This window comes from Canis lupus, chromosome 7 (genome assembly GCF_011100685.1).
Source record: "Canis lupus familiaris isolate Mischka breed German Shepherd chromosome 7, alternate assembly UU_Cfam_GSD_1.0, whole genome shotgun sequence".
NCBI classification, from domain to species: domain Eukaryota; kingdom Metazoa; phylum Chordata; class Mammalia; order Carnivora; family Canidae; genus Canis; species Canis lupus.
Genome location: NC_049228.1, coordinates 31,272,815 through 31,290,150, shown reverse-complemented (window position 1 = coordinate 31,290,150; position 17,336 = coordinate 31,272,815).

Genomic DNA, 17,336 nt, shown 5'->3' with positions numbered 1-17,336 from the left:
TGTCCAACCACTTAGGTCAGAATCACGCCCATGGGAGAGAATTGTACAGCTGAGGCAAGAGGTCCCCAAATATTAATATTTTTTGGTTCAATGATTTTTCCTTTTATGCACCTAATAGTTTTAAAAACTGCAAAGTTTTAGAGCATAAGGAGAAATAGACAAATCTGTTATCACACTGAAAGATTTAAATATAAGCCTTTTATTGATAAGCATACTAGAAATCAATAAATATATAAAATAAAAATATTAATAACAAACTTGAATTAGTAGTTTGTTGACTATATTCATTTCAAATATACATGGAATTTTTTCCAAAAAATAGACCAAACTGCAAAATAAGTTTCAAATTTCAAGGAGTTGATAAGTCCTGTTCTTTTTGCACTATTCAATTAACAATATAGTTCTAAAAATAACTTTTTAAAAACCCCATACAATTGGAAGTCCTAATGGAATCTAAAAACTTCCCTGTGACTAAATGATAGTAATGATAATGAACTAAGTCATAATAACTGATGTTTTGATTCTGCATAACAGTTGAACAATAATATAAATACATATTAGTACTGAGAAAGGAAAATATAGCTTTAAATACACTGGAAGAAAAGACAGGCTGACAAGCAACTAAATACTCAATTTAAGAATTAGAGAATGAACGATAAACCCATGAAAAGTAGAAGAAAGAAAATGAGTCAACATCAGTGAAATAGAAAACAAAGATACAGGGGCACCTGGGTAGCTTAGTTGGTTAAGTATCCAATTCTTATTTTGAGCTCAGGTCATGATCTCAGGGTCATGAAATTGATCCCTGCATTGGGCTCCATGGTAGGCATGGAGCCTGCTTAAGATTCTCTCTCTTCCTTTTCCTCTGCCCCTACCCCCTTTCCACATTCACTCAAAAACTAACAAAAAAATACAATAGATTCAGCAAAGCCCTGGATGGCTCTTTGAAAGACTATTAAAATAGATAAAAACTCTGATGAGATGAATCAAGCAAAAAAGAGGCACAAGCAATATTAGGAATACAATATTAGGAATATAAAAGAGGTCATAAAGAAGATATACACACACACACAATGGAATATTACTCAGCAATCAGAAAGGATGAATACCATTTGCTTCGATGTGGATGGAACCAGAGGGTATTATGCTGAGTGAAATAAGTCAGTTGGAGAAAGCCAATCATCATATGGTTTTGCTTATATGTGGAATATAAGAAAGATTGAAAGGGACTGTAAAGGAATGGAGGGAAACTGAGTGTGGAAAAATTAGGAAGTCAAACCATGAGAGACTCCTAACTCTGGGAAACAAAGGGTTGTAGAAAGGGAGGAAGGTCAGGGGATGAAGTAACTGGGTGACAGGCACTAGATGGGATGAGCATAGGGTGTTATATGTTGGCAAATTGAATTTAAATTTTGAAAAATATTGTTAAGATGAAAAAATGGTAAATGAGCTAAAAAAATTAAGAGGCCAGTGGAAGTTAAAGAGATGAAATAATACCATGACCATTTCATACCAATAAATTTGAAAACTTAGATGAACTAGAAACAAATACCTAGAAAAATATAATTCACTAGAAGTGCCGTAAGACAGAGAAAGCCTACACTTCCTGTAATGGAGAAATTGAATCATTTAAAACATTTTTTAAAAAATGTTCAGGGGATTTAAGATGGTAGAGGAGTATGGTACCCTAATTTTGTCTGGTCCCTGGAATTCAGCTAGATAGTTATCAAATCATTCTGAATGCCTGTGAAATTAACCAGAGATCTGAGAAAAGAATTACTGCAATTCTACAAACAGAAAAGCAGCCACTTTTGTAGGGTGGGAGGTGTAAAGAAGTGAATCTGAGGCGATATATCAGAAGATAAACTGCGAAGGAGGGAGCCTCCATAAGCTGGGTACCGGAAAGTGTTACAAGCAGTGGAGTACAACATGAGAACTTTTAAAAGTCTGCCTGAAAGGTGCTCGGGGGCAAAGTGGGTGGAATCCCAAGTAGGACAGCATGGTCTCAGGATTTCCAGGGTTACAAAGCATCAGAGCAGGAAGGCTGGCTGCAAACAGCAAGTCTAGACACTCGCTTTCTGCTAGGTGTTGCCATGAACCACAAACCACTACATGGTCAGTCTACCACACTCTGAGCAGGAACCCAGCGAGAGACAAAACTGCAGAGAGACCCCCATCCTTCCCCAGGGTCCACAGGAGTCCCATAAAGTTTGGAGACTCAAAGCTGTGTCACATCGTGAGATAAAAATGCACAGTCACAACCTGGGTGAACACAGAGTTCAGATGGAAACCTGAGAGACAAGAGTGACTGCTTTTTTGTGGGGGGGGGGGCCTCACAGAGGAGTGCAGGGTACAGACTTTCAGCTCCCAGGCTAGAGATGGGGTGCCACCACTGTCATTCCCCCCCCCCCCCCCCCATCAGTGCTGAAAGCCTTCAGGCAGCAAAACAGCCACATAGTGGAATCTGGAGCAGCTTATACTGAGCCCTGCCCACAGGCAAGGGTGGTGCAAGGACACCTGAGAATCAGAGTAACAGGCCCCTCCCCCAGAAGACCAACAGGAACCAGCTAATACCAAGTTTACCCATCAGAGAGAGGAGGACACTTGATGGGATGAGCACTGGGTGTTACACTATATGTTGGCAAATCAAATTCAAATTTTTAAAAAATGTTAAAAAGAAAAAATTCATAATAAAAAAACCAGAATGGCTAACCTACAGTTCTTGGGGAAAACAGTATATAACACGTGTTGTTTTTTTGTTACTCTTTAGCCTTTCGATTTTATATATTTCTTTCCTTTTCAGCTATTTTCTTATTTTTTAAGTCTTTTTTAATTTTTATTTTTATATTTACATTGTAAATATTTTACATTTTTTGTTTCCTTTTATTCGATTTTAATTTTGTGTACATATATATGTTTTTCTTTCCTATTTTGGTAATTAGTTTATTCTGACAGATCAGAATACATGCATTATCTACTTTATTTATGTGTTCTATTCTACTTCTTCTTGAATCCAAGATGGCAGAGGAGTAGGAGACCTTAGTTTCATCTGGTCCCAGGAATTCAACTGCTGTTCTACTTCTTGTTTGGTTCTCTCTCTATATATATATTTCTGTTCTCTTCTGATTTGTTTAGTGTGTATTTTTCTAGTGTATTTTGTTGTTACTGTTGTTATATTTTCTCATATTTTCTGGACATAATGATGAGACAGAAAACCTGCAAAAGAATGAACAAGAGGCAGTACTCACTGCCTGGGATTTAATCAGTATGGATATAAGTAAGATGTTAGAAGTATAATTCAAAATAATGATTATAAAGTTACTAGCTAGGCTTTAAAAAGGCATAGAGGACACTAGAAAATCCCTTACTGGAAAAATAGAAGAACTAAAATCTAATCAGGCTGAAATAAAAAGGATATTACTGAGATGCAATCAAATAGAGGCTCCAACTGCTAGGACAAATGAGGCAGAAGAGTCAGTGATATATAAAGCAAATGATGGAGAATAAAGAAGCAGAGAAAAAGATAAATAACTGGATCACAAAGAAGATTTGAGAGATCAGCAATACCATAAAGCAAAACAATATTAGAATAATTGGGGTCCCAGAGGAAGAGGAAAGACAGAGGCAGAAGGTCTATTTCAACAAATTGGAGCAGAGAACTACCCTAATCTGGAGAAGGAAACTGACATTCAAGTCCAGAAGGCACAGAAAACCCCACCTTCAAAATCAATAAAAATAGGTCAGCACCTTGATTTATAATAATGAAGCTTGCAAAATTCAGAGATAAAGAGAAAATCCTGAAAGCAGCTCAGGACATGAAGTCCTTAACCTAAGGATAGACAAGTAAGTCTGATACAAACCTGTCCACAGACACCTGGCGGGCTGGAAAGGACGGGCATATTATTCAAGGTGCTAAATGAGAAAAATAACACAACCAAGAATCCTTTATCCAGCAAGGCTGTCATTCAGAATAGAGGGAGAGATAAAGAGCTTCTAGGACATATAGAAACTAAAAGAATTTGTGATCATTAAATCAGTCCTGCAAGAAATACTAAAGGAGGGGACGCTTTGAGTGAAGAGAGAACCCAAAAGTAACAAAGACGGAGACTATACAGAAACAGTGACTTTACAGGTAATACAATGGTATTAAATTCATATATTTCAGTAATTATTCTGAACATAAATGGGTTAAATGCTCCAATCAAAAGATACAGGGAATCAGAGTGTATTAAAAAAAAATAAGACCCATCGATATGCTATCTACAAGAGACTCATTTTAGATCCAAAGACACCTCCAGATTGAAAGTAAAGGGGCGGAGAACCTTTTATCATGCTAGTGGACATCAAAAAAAAGCTGGGGTAACAATCCTTATATCAGACAAACTAAATTTTAAACCAAGGACTGGAAATAAGAGATGAAGAAGGACACTGTATCATAATAAAAGGGTCTATCCAACAGGAATATTTAATAATTGTAAATATTTATGCCCTAACTGGAGCAGCCAAGTATATAAACCAATTAATAACAAAATTAAAGAAACACATTGTTAATATAACAATAGTAGGGGACTTTAACACACCACTCACAGCAGTGGACAGACCATCTAGGCTGATCAACAAGAAAACAAGGAGTTTGAATAACACACTGGACCAGATGGACCTCACAGATCTATTCAGAGTATTTCATCCTAAATTGGCAGAATGCACATTCTCCTCAAGTGAACATGGAACATTCTCCAGAATAGATCATATACTGGGTTGCAAGTCAGGATTCAACTGGTATCAAAGGACTGGGATTATTCCCTGCATTTTTTCATACTTTAAAACGTGAATCACAAGAGAAAATTTGGAAGGACCACAAATACATGGATGTTAAAGAGCATCCTACTAAAGAATAAGTGGGTCAACCAAGAAATTAAGGAATTTAAGAAATTCATGGAAACAACTGAAAATGAAAGCACAACTATTCAGAACCTTTCAGATGCAGCAAAGACGGTCCTAAGAGGGAGGTATATAGCAATACAGGCCTCTCTCAAGAAATAAGAAAAGGCTCAAATATACAACCTAACCTTATACCTAATGCAGCTGGAAACAGAATAAAACAAATCCAGCAGGAGAGAAAAGAGCAGAAATCAATGAAATAGAATTCAAAAGAACAGATCAGCAAAGCAGGAACTGGTTTTTGAAAGAATTAATGAGATTGATAAACCCCTAGCAGGACCTATAAAAAAAAAAAGAGGGGGGACCCAAATAAATAAAATCATAAACGAAAGATATCACAACCAATACCAAAGAAACACAAATAATTATAAGAGAATATTATGAGCAATTATATGCCAACAAATTAGGCAATGTGGAAGAAATGAATGCATTCCTAGAAACGTATAAACTACCAAAACTGAAACGTAAGAAATAGAAGAAACCAGCAAAGAAATTGAAGGCAATAATAAACAATCTTCCATCTATGGCTGGATGGCCTTCCAGTGGAAGGCTATCAAACATTTAAAGAAGAATTAATACCTATTCTTCTGAAGCTGTTTCAAAAAATAGAAATGGAAGGAAAACTTCCAAACTCATCCTATGAGATTACCATGACCCCAAAACCAGACAAAGAACTCACTAAAAAGAATTACAGACCAATATCCCTAAATGAACATGGGTGAAAAAATTCTCACCAAGATACTGGCCAATAGGATCCAACAGTACATTAAAAGGATTATTCACCATGACCACGTGGGACTTATTCCTGGGCTGCGAGGGTGATTCAACATCCACAAATCAATCAATGTGATACACCACATTAATAAAGAAAAGGACAAGAAACAGAGGACCCTCTCAAAAGATGCAGAAAAATCATTTGACAAATTATGGCATCATTTCTTGATTAAAACTGTCTTTAGTGGGAATCCCTGGGTGACGCAGCGTTTTGGCGCCTGCCTTTGGCCCAGGGCGCGATCCTGGAGACCCAGGATCGAATCCCACGTCGGGCTCCCGGTGCATGGAGCCTGCTTCTCCCTCTGCCTATGTCTCTGCCTCTCTCTCTCTCTCTCTTTCTCTCTCTCTGTGACTATCATTAATTAATTAATTAGTTAATTAATTAATTAATTAATTAATTTAAAACTGTCTTTAGGAATAGAGGCAACATACCTCAATATCATAAGAGCCATATATGAAAAAACCAAAGCTAACATAATCTTCAATGGGGAAAAACTGAGAGCTTTTCCCCCAAGGTCAGGAACACAATAGGGATGTCTACTCTCCCCCTGTTGTTCAACATTGTATTGAAAGTCCTAGTCTCAGCAAATCAGATAACAAAAAAAGGCATCCAGACCAGCAAAGAAGTCAGACTCTCACTCTTCAGATGACTTGATAGTCTATGTTGAAATATCAAAAGATTCCACCCAAAAATTGTAACTCACAGGAATTCAGCAAAGTGGAAAGATATAAAATCAATGCACAGAATTCAGTTGCATTTCTATACAGTAACAATAAAGTAGCAGAAAGAGAAATCAGGGAATTGATCATCTAAACAATTGCACGAAAAACCATAAGATACCTAGGAATAACTTAACCAAAGAGGTAAAAGATGTGTACTCTGAATACTATAGAACACTTAAGAAAGAAATTGAGGAAGACACAAAGAAATGGAAAAACATTCTATATTCATGACTGGAAGAACAAATATTGTTGAAATTTCTATGCTACCCAAAGCAATCTACACATTCAATGCAATCTCTATAAAAATACCACCAGCATTTTTCACAGAGCTGGAACAAATAATCCTAAAATTTGTATGGAACCAGAAAAGACCTCACATAGCCAAAGGAATGTTGAAAACCAGAGCTGGAGGCATCACAATTCTGGACTTCAAGCTGTATTACAAACCTGTAACCATCAAGACAGTATGATTACTGGCACAAAAATAGACACATATATCAATGGAGCAAAAGAGGGAACCCAGAAATAGACTCTCAACTCTATGGTCAACTAATCTTGGGCAAAACAAGAAAGAATATCCAATGAAAAAAAGACAGTCTCTTCAACAAGTGGTGTTGGGAACACTGGACAGCAGCATGCAAAAGAAAGAAACTGGACTACTCTCTTACCATACACAAAAATAAACCCAAAATGGATGAAAGACCTAAATGTGAGACAGGAATCCATCAAATCCTAGAGGAGAACACATGCAGCACATCTTTGACCTCAGCCTCAGCAATATCTTGCTAGACACATATCCAGAGGCAAGGAAAACAAAAGCAAAAATGAACTATTGGAATTTCATTAAGATAAAAAGCTTTTTTGCACAGTGAAGGAAACAGTCAACAAAACTAAAATGCAACATATGGAATGGGAGAAGACACTTGCAAATATCATATACAGGGAGAACCTCTCAAACTCAACAGCAAAACGCAAATAATTCAATCAAGAAATGGGCAGAAGACATGGACATTTCCCCAAAGAAGACATACGAATGGCCAACAGACACATGAAAAAATGCTCAACATCACTTGGCATCAGGGAAATACAAATCAGAACCACAATGAAATACCACCCCATACCAGTCAGAATGGCTAAAATTAACAAGTCAGGAAATGACAGATGTTGGTGAGGATTTGAAGAAAGAGGAACCCTCATACACTGTTGGTGGCAATCCAAAGTGGTGCAGCCATTCTGGAAAACAGTATTGAGCTTCCTCAAAAAGTTGAAAACGCATATTTACCTTCAAAGATACAAATGTAGAAGATGCAAATGTAGTGATCCAAAGGGGCATCTATGCCCCAATGGTTATAGCAGCAGTGTCCATAATAGCCAAACTATGGAAAGAGCCCAGATGTCCATAAATAGATGAATGGATAAAGAAGATGTGTATCTATACACACATCATATACATGCATCTATATACACACATCTTCTTTATACATTATATATACACATACACAATGGAATACTACTTAGCCATAAAAAAGAAATCTTGACATTTGCAACGATGTGGATGGAACTAGAGGATATTATGCTAAGTGAAATAAGTCAATCATATTATATTATCTCACTCCTCTGTGGAATTTAAGAAAATATCATAGGGGAAGGGAGAGAAAAATAAAATAAGAGGAAATCAGAGAGGAAGACACAACCATAAGAGAGTCTTAACTGTAAGAAACAAACTGAGGGTTATTGGAGGGGAGGTAGATGGGAGGATGTGGTAACTGAGTGATTGACATTAAGGAGGGCATGTAATGTAATGAGCAATTGGTGTTATTGCATCAGATGAATCACTAAACTCTATTTCTGAAACTAATAATACTATTGGTTAGTTAATTGAATTAAATTAATTAAATAATTTTAATTAAGTTTTAAAAGTTAAAAAAATTACAAAAAGAATAAAATGTGAGGGCCACGTGGTTTAACTTGGAATTCTAAATTTTCAAGGAATATATCATTCCAATATTAAAAAAAATAATAGTCTATGTCCAATCTGGGTTTATTCAGGAAAGCAAAAGTGATTTAACATTAGAAACCCTGTAAATGTCAATTATTACACCAATGGATTCAAGGGTGAATAGCATGTTATTATTAGAATGGATGAAGAAAGAAACATTGACTAAATTCACCTATTAATGATAAAATTTCAATGCAAACTAGAAATGGGATTGGAACTTTCTTAGCCTGATGAATAATATTTACAAAAATTCTACAGCAAATATTGTTATCAGAGAAACTTTAAAAGCATCTCCTTTAAAACCAGGAATAAGACAAAATGCCCTGTTTTATTTCTATTCAACATTGTACTGTAAAAAAAATTGTACTGTAATTTCTAAGCATACACAATATAAGAAGGGAAGAAGACTTGGAGAGGAATAAATTGTCATTATTCACAGATACTGTTGTCTATATAAAAGCTCAAAAGATCTACAGATAATGAGCAGAAATAGTAAGTTTGGCTAGCTATAAGATTAATATAAAAAATCAAATCATTTCTATACATCAACAAATAGTTTTGAAAAAATATTTTTAAAAAGAAAAGAAAAAAAAAAATAAAAAAAATAAAAAGAAAAGACAGGGACACCTGGGTGGCTCGGCAGTTGGGCGCCTGCCTTTGGCTCAGGGTCTGATCCCGGGATCTGGGATCGAGTCCCACATTGGGCTCCCTGCGTGGAGCCTGTTTCTCCCTCTGCCTGTGTCTCTGCCTCTCTCTCTCTCTCTCTCTCTCTCTCTCTCTGCCTCTCCCATGAATGAATAAATGAATGAATGAATGAGTGAATGAAAAGACAGCATTTATAATAGCAAAAAACTGTGAGCTACCTAAATAATAAATCTGACAAAGACTTATAAGACCCATATATGGAAAATTATACAACTTTAGTGGCAAATCTTAATAAAGACCTTTGCAGAAATTTCTTTAATATTGTCTTTCTATAGATAGATTTTCTAGCTATTAAAAAAATCATAAAGATTTCAATTTTCCTTGGACTCATCTGTAGATTGCAGTTTCAGTTAAAATTCCAGCCTTGTTTTTGTGGACTTAATAAGCCAATTTGGGGAAGAATAGAGACAAAGAAAAGCCAGGACACTCCTGTAGAATAATGTGGTAAAGAAGATGGGACTTGCTCTGCCAGACCTTCAATTTATTATAGAGCTTATTATAATAATAATTAAGATTGTGAGATCCTGCAGTAAGGATAGACAAATTAATGGAAAAGAGTCAAAAGACCCATGCATTTATGGAACTGATATATGACAGGAGTGACATTTCAGACAATGGGACTATTTAGAAAATCGTCCACTTAGACAATTGCCTATTTAGAAAAATTGACAAATGCATAAAGGGAAAACAACTAAAATTAGACCCCTTCCCTACTTTATTCAACAAAGTATTCCACTTGGTCCAAGGATTTAAATGTGAAAAGAAATTTTAAGTTTTAGAAGACATATAATATCTGACTTTGAGATCATAAGAATTTTTTGAACACATAATACAGAAAGAGCTTGCTATAAAAAACTATTGATATGTGTGACTACATTAAAGAACTTGTGTTCATTAAAACAAAAAACAAACGACAGAGATTGTGAAAAGATAATCCACAGGCTGGAAATTATAAACACAGAGTCAGGATAGTGGTTGCCTCTGGGGAATGAAAGTGAGAAAGCAGAGAAATATATGTGTCAAATATTACATTTAAAGGGACGATACAGAGCAAATTTTAATAGAGACTTTTTTGATGACTCGGGCAATAAATAGTGAAATAAAAAGTTTCTTTCTCTCAAGTTACAATATTTTAATCTTTAACACAGTTTCTGCTAGTTGATATGGAAAGGGCTAGAGTTAAGGAGTCACCTGAAACTTCTACTTTAGAAGATAAAGGCAGAAGTGCTTTATGTGGTACATCAGCAAACTAGGTGTCTGCGTCAGCTGCCAAGCTGAGACTCTGCGTCTTTCCTTGGCTTTAAGAAGGAAAAACAAACCCAAAACTTTTCTGTCAGCTCCAGTTGGATGCCACCTTGGGAATTTATTCACCCACCACAGTTTGGGGAACCTAAAAAGCCCATTTTTCCATTTGAGATGACAGACAAGGATGGCAATTTAAATAAGTTTGGCTTCCCAGGAGCTGAGAGGCAAATCTGCCAGCAGAGTCCAAAGAGCATCTACCATTTTTACTAGAATTTGCTAAAAATAGTATACATCTTCTGTCTCCCACTGGCACACAATGATGTTAAGCACATTGTTTTACTGCCAGAACAGGTCACAAAGCAGGGCGACGAGCACTTAAAAAGGCTTCAGTAACATCAGGCCCTTGACTTTTACCAGATGCTGTCTGTGCTCTTGTGGAATTCTTCAAGTGTTCAGGGACTGCTTTTCACCAGAAAAAAAAAACTTGTTGAAGGCCAAAGTGCTGTTCAACATGACCTGAACGTAGAAATAAGCATACTCATTCCAGTTCCACGTGGGTATATTTAAATAAAATACAAGCATACTCCTGCTAAATTCCTGCCAGCTCTGTCTTCCTAGCCACGCCAGAGCATAATTTCATCTCTGCCTCTCTCAGGACACCTAACATTTTTCATCTTGTGGTAAAACAGTGCATGTATATTTGGTCTCCCCAACTTGAAGACAAAAAGACATTCTTCTTAATACCACTACAATTCAAAAGATACAAAGGGTATATGCAGTAATCTCTATGCATGGCATCCATGACACCACTGCTTGACATGTATTCAAATTTTACATCTATTGAACCATACCAAACATGTATACATTCATATATTCTTTATCGTCTCAGAAAAAAACTAGAAATGGTAGCATAATGTTCTGCACCTTGTTTTTTGTTTTTAAACTGGATGTATCTTCGAGCTCATTCCACATCATTCTATAGAGTTTCCTCCTTTTTATTGTATTTACATGTGCATGTAGCAACACACCATTGTGTGGGTGTGGCATATCCCTACTAATGGCTTCTTTTTATTTTCATTAATGACTTCTTATCTTTTGCTGTTACAAAAGCTGCAATGAATATTTTTGTACATGTGTAATTTTGCACATGTGTTAGACATAAGTGTGCCTGTTTCCCCATACTCTCACCACACAGTATGTTATCAATCTTGGCTTTTTACCAGTGTGATAGGTAAACATGGTAATGCAGTATAATTTAAATCCCATTTCTCTTATAAGTGAGGCTGAGGATACTTTATATGCTTAAGAGCAACTGTATATTTCCTTTTTTATTAATTAAGCATTCCTGTTCTTTGTCTACTATGTTTTTGAATTGTTTTTAAACTTGATTTTCAAAGCCCTTTATCATACGAGTTGCAAATACTTTAGTCCATCTTATTAAACATCTATTATCTTGATCAATTGTGGCTTTTGCCATGCTGAAATTTTTATGTTGATCAGATTTATCAATCTTTTATGTTTGGGGGCTTTATATTGCATTAATAAAATGCCTTCCACACGTTGAGATAAAAATATATTCATTCTGGGGCACTTAAGTGGTACAATTGGTTAAACATACAACTCTTGGTTTCAGCTCAGGTCGTGATCTCAGGGTCATGAGATTGAGTCCCAAGCTGGGCTCTGCGCTCAGCTTGGAGTCTGCTGGAGATTCTTTTTCTCCCTCTGCCCCTCCCATTTGTGGTCTCTCTCTCAAATAAATAAATGTGGGCAGCCCAGGTGGCTCAGCGGTTTAGCGCCGCCTTGAACCCAGGGCCTGATCCTGGAGACCCGGATCAAGTCCCATGTTGGGCTCCCGCATAGAGCCTACTTCTCCTTCTGCCTGTGTCTCTGCCTCTCTGTGTGTGTGTGTGTGTGTCTCATGAATAAATAAAAAAAGTCTTTAAAAAAATGAAATAACTTAATAAATAATAAATATATTTTTAACATATATATGTTATATATGTTAAAAATATATTTATATATATAACCTTGCTTCTCAGACTTACTGAATTTCATTTTTACATTTTAATTTTTGATCCATCCCAAATTGCATCCTGGTGACAATGTAACAGATTCAGACTGCATTTTTTTTTCTAGATGGTTAACTGATTTCCCCAGATCATTTATTAAATTCATGTTTCCACAATAATTTCAAAATGCTGATTTTTCATTTAATAAATGCCTATGTATATTTCGGTCTAATTCCTGATTTTCTGTTCTATTCATTTACTTATTGCCCTGTTTTACTTATAGCTTTACAACAAGTATCTTGTATATCTGTAATTATCTGGTATGGCAAAGGAATGATTTCATTCACTTTTAACCCAATCCCTACCCTTCTGCAAGATTAAATTTGTTTATTTCATTTATCTATTTATTCATTCAATTCATATGCCCATTTATTTACTATTCAAACATTTATTAAACAGCTTCTAAATACCTGGCATTATGCCAGCGCAGGAGAGAAAAAGAACAGCAATCCCTACTCTTAGAGAGTTCACAGAGAAGTAGGCACACAGGTGGTACCTCGTCAACTTTCAGTGGATGTCAAATATTGGTAGAGTTGGTGGTCAAGAGCATGGTCCCTGACGTAGACAGTCTCCATTCAAATCTGGGCTATACCACTTACTCGCTGTATGGCCTTGGACAAATTACCTTACCTCTCTGTGCTTCTCATCCAAAAGTGATGATAGTAACACCTACCTTTTAGAGTTGTTATGAGTATACTTAGAATATTCCTGGCCCCAAGCAAATTCTAGGTAAGACAACCTTGCCATCACCCCTCTCCCTAAGCCTCCAGGGATGTCTCAGTGCTCTTATAAGATGTCAAGTCCTCAACCTCCTTATCTCTGGTTGACATAAATGTTATCATGGCCTATGACCCTATGGCTTCCTCACACCCAACAACCATAAGTGGCTTCACCACTTCCTGTTTTGAGACTTGAGACTAATCTCATTGAGCCAGTTATTTTTGTTTACATCATCTACCCCCACCCCATGCTCCCAAGCACCACACTCTTAAGTCATCCTTTTTCCCCCACATGAAGATCCCCATACAGCTCTACACATTTCTTTTCTGGTGCCATCTCATTAAACCCTTCTACTGGGACCTTTGGAGCTCAAGGGAGGTTGTGGGTGCATCCTCCATTATATACCACCTCTTGTTAGAACATTCCCTTTCTCTTCATGCTTCTCTGTTCTCTCCACTTCTGGTTGGCTCTTTCCCACCTTCCTCATACTGCTGGGCCTAGTGGTGAGATGGATACCTCTGGGACCTCTCATTTTCCCTCATTTCTCCCTAAGAACCTCCAGGCTGTAGTATCCTGTGGATATCCTCCGTGCTGTTGTCACCTCTGCCAGCACACTCACACTCATTCTTTGATGATTTCAGTTCCGGACTCACTGTCACCCTCTCCAGTGCTACTTCTGCCATGGTTCTTGGTGATTTCAGTCTCTGTAAAGATGATATTTTCAAATCCTGATGTCTCAGTTCTTTGACATCCTCTCCAGTGAACTTCTCCTGCATCCTACTTCAATACCCACTCTCCTACTTATATCCTGGTCCTTATAATTACCAGTAACACAGCCACAGAATACATTCATTTCAAATTCTATGATCTACTCACCACCTCAGTTTTTTAGCTCGTATCTCCTAGCACCCCAAATTCAACAACCTTCTGTTGCATGTGGATCCTACAATCTGTTGATTCAGTCACCATTTCCCCCATCTCTTACCACACACAGTCTTCATTTTGCTTTTTGCAATGTTAAAAGTCCACAGTCAAGTGTCACTCCCTTGCATACGTTGTCATCTCCTTTGCTGATCTTTTCCTTTCTTTGTTTGATACAATCCAGGTCCTTTCAAAACCCAACCCTACCTACTTTGTGTCAACACCTGCACATCTGATAATAGCTGGAGAAAGACACATTACCAAGTTGCCCCATCTCACTATAAATTTATGACCACCACCTCAAGGGCACCCTTAATGCTTCTATATCACCCGAGTCTCTTACTTTCCCACTCTTCTAGGTGGTTCTTTCATACCTTCTCTTCTTTCCTCAAAACTCCAACACCTCCTACCACATCCTCACTCCTAGCTTCACACTTTATTGAGAAAGAGGCAGCATTCAGAAGAAAACTTGTACAAGCTCCCACCATGACATATACCCAGCCACTGGCATTCTGATGCATATCTGTGTCCTAGCCACCTCATCCTGTTAGAAGGGATGATTTGTTTCCACTTCTCCTTAAAATCAAAACACTCCTTCGATCTAATTCTCATCCCTCTCTCTCAGAACACTGTACCTGCAATTTTTTTCCTCTGGCATTGTTCATGCTTCCTTCCCTATTTGATTATTCTCATTACTCTATATAAACTTGTTATTATTTCTTCCATTAAAAATCAAAACAAGTGGAGTGCCTAGGTGGCTCAGTCGGTTAAGTGTTCAATTCTTGTTTTCAGCTCAGATCATGATTTCAGAGTCATGAGATCAGGCTCCATGTCCAGAGTGGTGCCTGGCTGGGATTCTCTCTCTCCCTCTCCCCCTTCCCTTCCCCCTACTCTCTCTCTCTTTCTAAAAAAAAAAAAAAGTTAAAAAATTAAATAAAAACAAGTAATCCTCATACTTCTCTATATTGCTCCATAATCAGCTCTTAGAGCAAAGCTTCTCAAAAGAATTATCTTTTCTTCCTTTCCTCTCCTCCCATTGTCTCCTGAACCCAGTAAGGCATCTCTCCCTGTCATTCAACTGTAATTGTTCTTATCAAGGTCACTAGTGACTTTCATATTGCTAAGCTGAATATGGTCAGTTCAGTCCTCCTCTTAATCTATCAGCAACCTTTCTTAGACACAGTTGAAACAGGTTTTTCACTTGGTTTCTAGGACAGCACATTTTCTTGGTTCTCTCCTGTCTTACTGATTGCAATCTTAACTGTATTATCTCCCTTCCTCCAAATTTTATAGTTCCTCAAGGCTCAGCCTCCAGGAAGAATAAGCTCTACTGACACCCTGATTTTGTACTTCTAGACTCCAGAATGTGAGAGAATAAATTTCTATTGTTTTAAGCCATCCAGTTTGTATAATTTGTATGGCAGTCCTAAGAAATTAATACGTACTTCAATAAACTACTTAAAAACAAACCCATCAACCTTTAATGATTTTCCATCTCAATTCATCTAAGAGAGTCCTTTCTATAGCTACCAAGACCCTGTACTACCTCTTTGACTTTGCTTCCCACCCTTTCCTTTTGCACACTCTGCTGCAACCACACTATTGTCTTGCTGTTCCATTAGCACTCCAGGCATGCTCTTGCCGTAGGGCCAGTATGCTAAGTCCATCTGCCTGGAATGCTCTTCCCAAAGGTATCCATGCAACTCTTCCCTTACCCTCTTTACATGTTTGCTTAAATGTCATCTTCTCAAATGGATAAATTCCTAGAAACACACACACTACCAAAGCTGAACCAGGAAGAAATAGAAAATTTGAAGAGACAATAACCAGCAAAGAAATTGTATCTGTAATAAATTTTTTTTAAAAAACTCCCAACAGACAAAATTCCAGGACCAGAGGGCTTCACAGGAGAATACTACCAAACATTTAAAGAACAGTTAACACCTATTCTTCTCAAACTATTCCAAAACATAGAAAAGGAAGGAAAACTTCCAAACTCATTCTATGATACCAGCATTATCCCATTCCAAAACCAGGTAAAGACATCACAAAGAGAACTACAGGCCAATATTCATGATAAACTATTCTGTATAGATATATTTTTTTATGATTTGTCCCTCAAACTGACCACCTGGACCTGCATGCACATGGACAGGCTGAGGAATATTGTTTGTGAGACTCATGCTGTGTGAATAACCTTGGGAGCCTAATTGTTTGAAATATAATATCTGGCCTACAGGTCAAAACTGGCCCTTCTGTTCTGGGCACCAAGAGCTATAAATCTTGTCTCACATCTCCTTCTGCTCCAGGCTGGGCTGGCCCTCTGGAATGGAATCCAGGAGGGGAGGCAGACACACATATCCCAACCTCCTTGAAAATACAGAAACATGATAACATGGAAATGCAGCTGGCTCCAAACGGCACATAGGCAAACAAATGTTTAATTTCTTTTTTTAATTTTTTTTTTATTTATGATAGTCACAGAGAGAGAGAGAGAGAGAGAGAGAGAGAGAGAGGCAGAGACACAGGCAGAGGGAGAAGCAGGCTCCACGCACCAGGAGCCTGATGTGGGATTTGATCCCGGGTCTCCAGGATCACGCCCTGGGCCAAAGGCAGGCGCCAAACCACTGCGCCACCCAGGGATCCCCCAAATGTTTAATTTCAAACCCTGTCGCTTGCCCTTTAAATATGGCCCTTAGTGGAACAGTCAGTTGGAAGTCCACCTGAGGGGAAGATGCTCTGCCCAGGCCTCTCAATGGGGACTCCATCCTGGCTGTCTCCATGGTGCTTCACCAGCTGATGAGGTTGGATGTTGTAAGTACCAGGTTTGATGTAATGTTGCCTTATTCTCATTTATTACCTACTATTACCTTCACCTCTGTGTAGATGCCTTTCCTCTTCTGTTTCTATTGGCTTTCTACAATAATAATAGAGTTTTCTTTCCCTTTTGAAACTGAAACATAGCTGTTGTGAATTTTTTGTGCAGAACATAAATATAGATGCAAAAATTCTCAACAAAATACTAGCAAACCGAATCCAACATATATTAAAAAATCATTTACGATGATCAACTGGGATTTATTCCTGGGTTACAAGTGTGGTTTAGTATTCACAAGTCAATCAACATGATACATCACATCAGTAAGAGAAAGGATAAGAACCATATGATCATTTCAATAGACATCGAAAAAGCATTTGACAAAGTATAATACCCGTTCATAATGAAAATCCTCAACAAA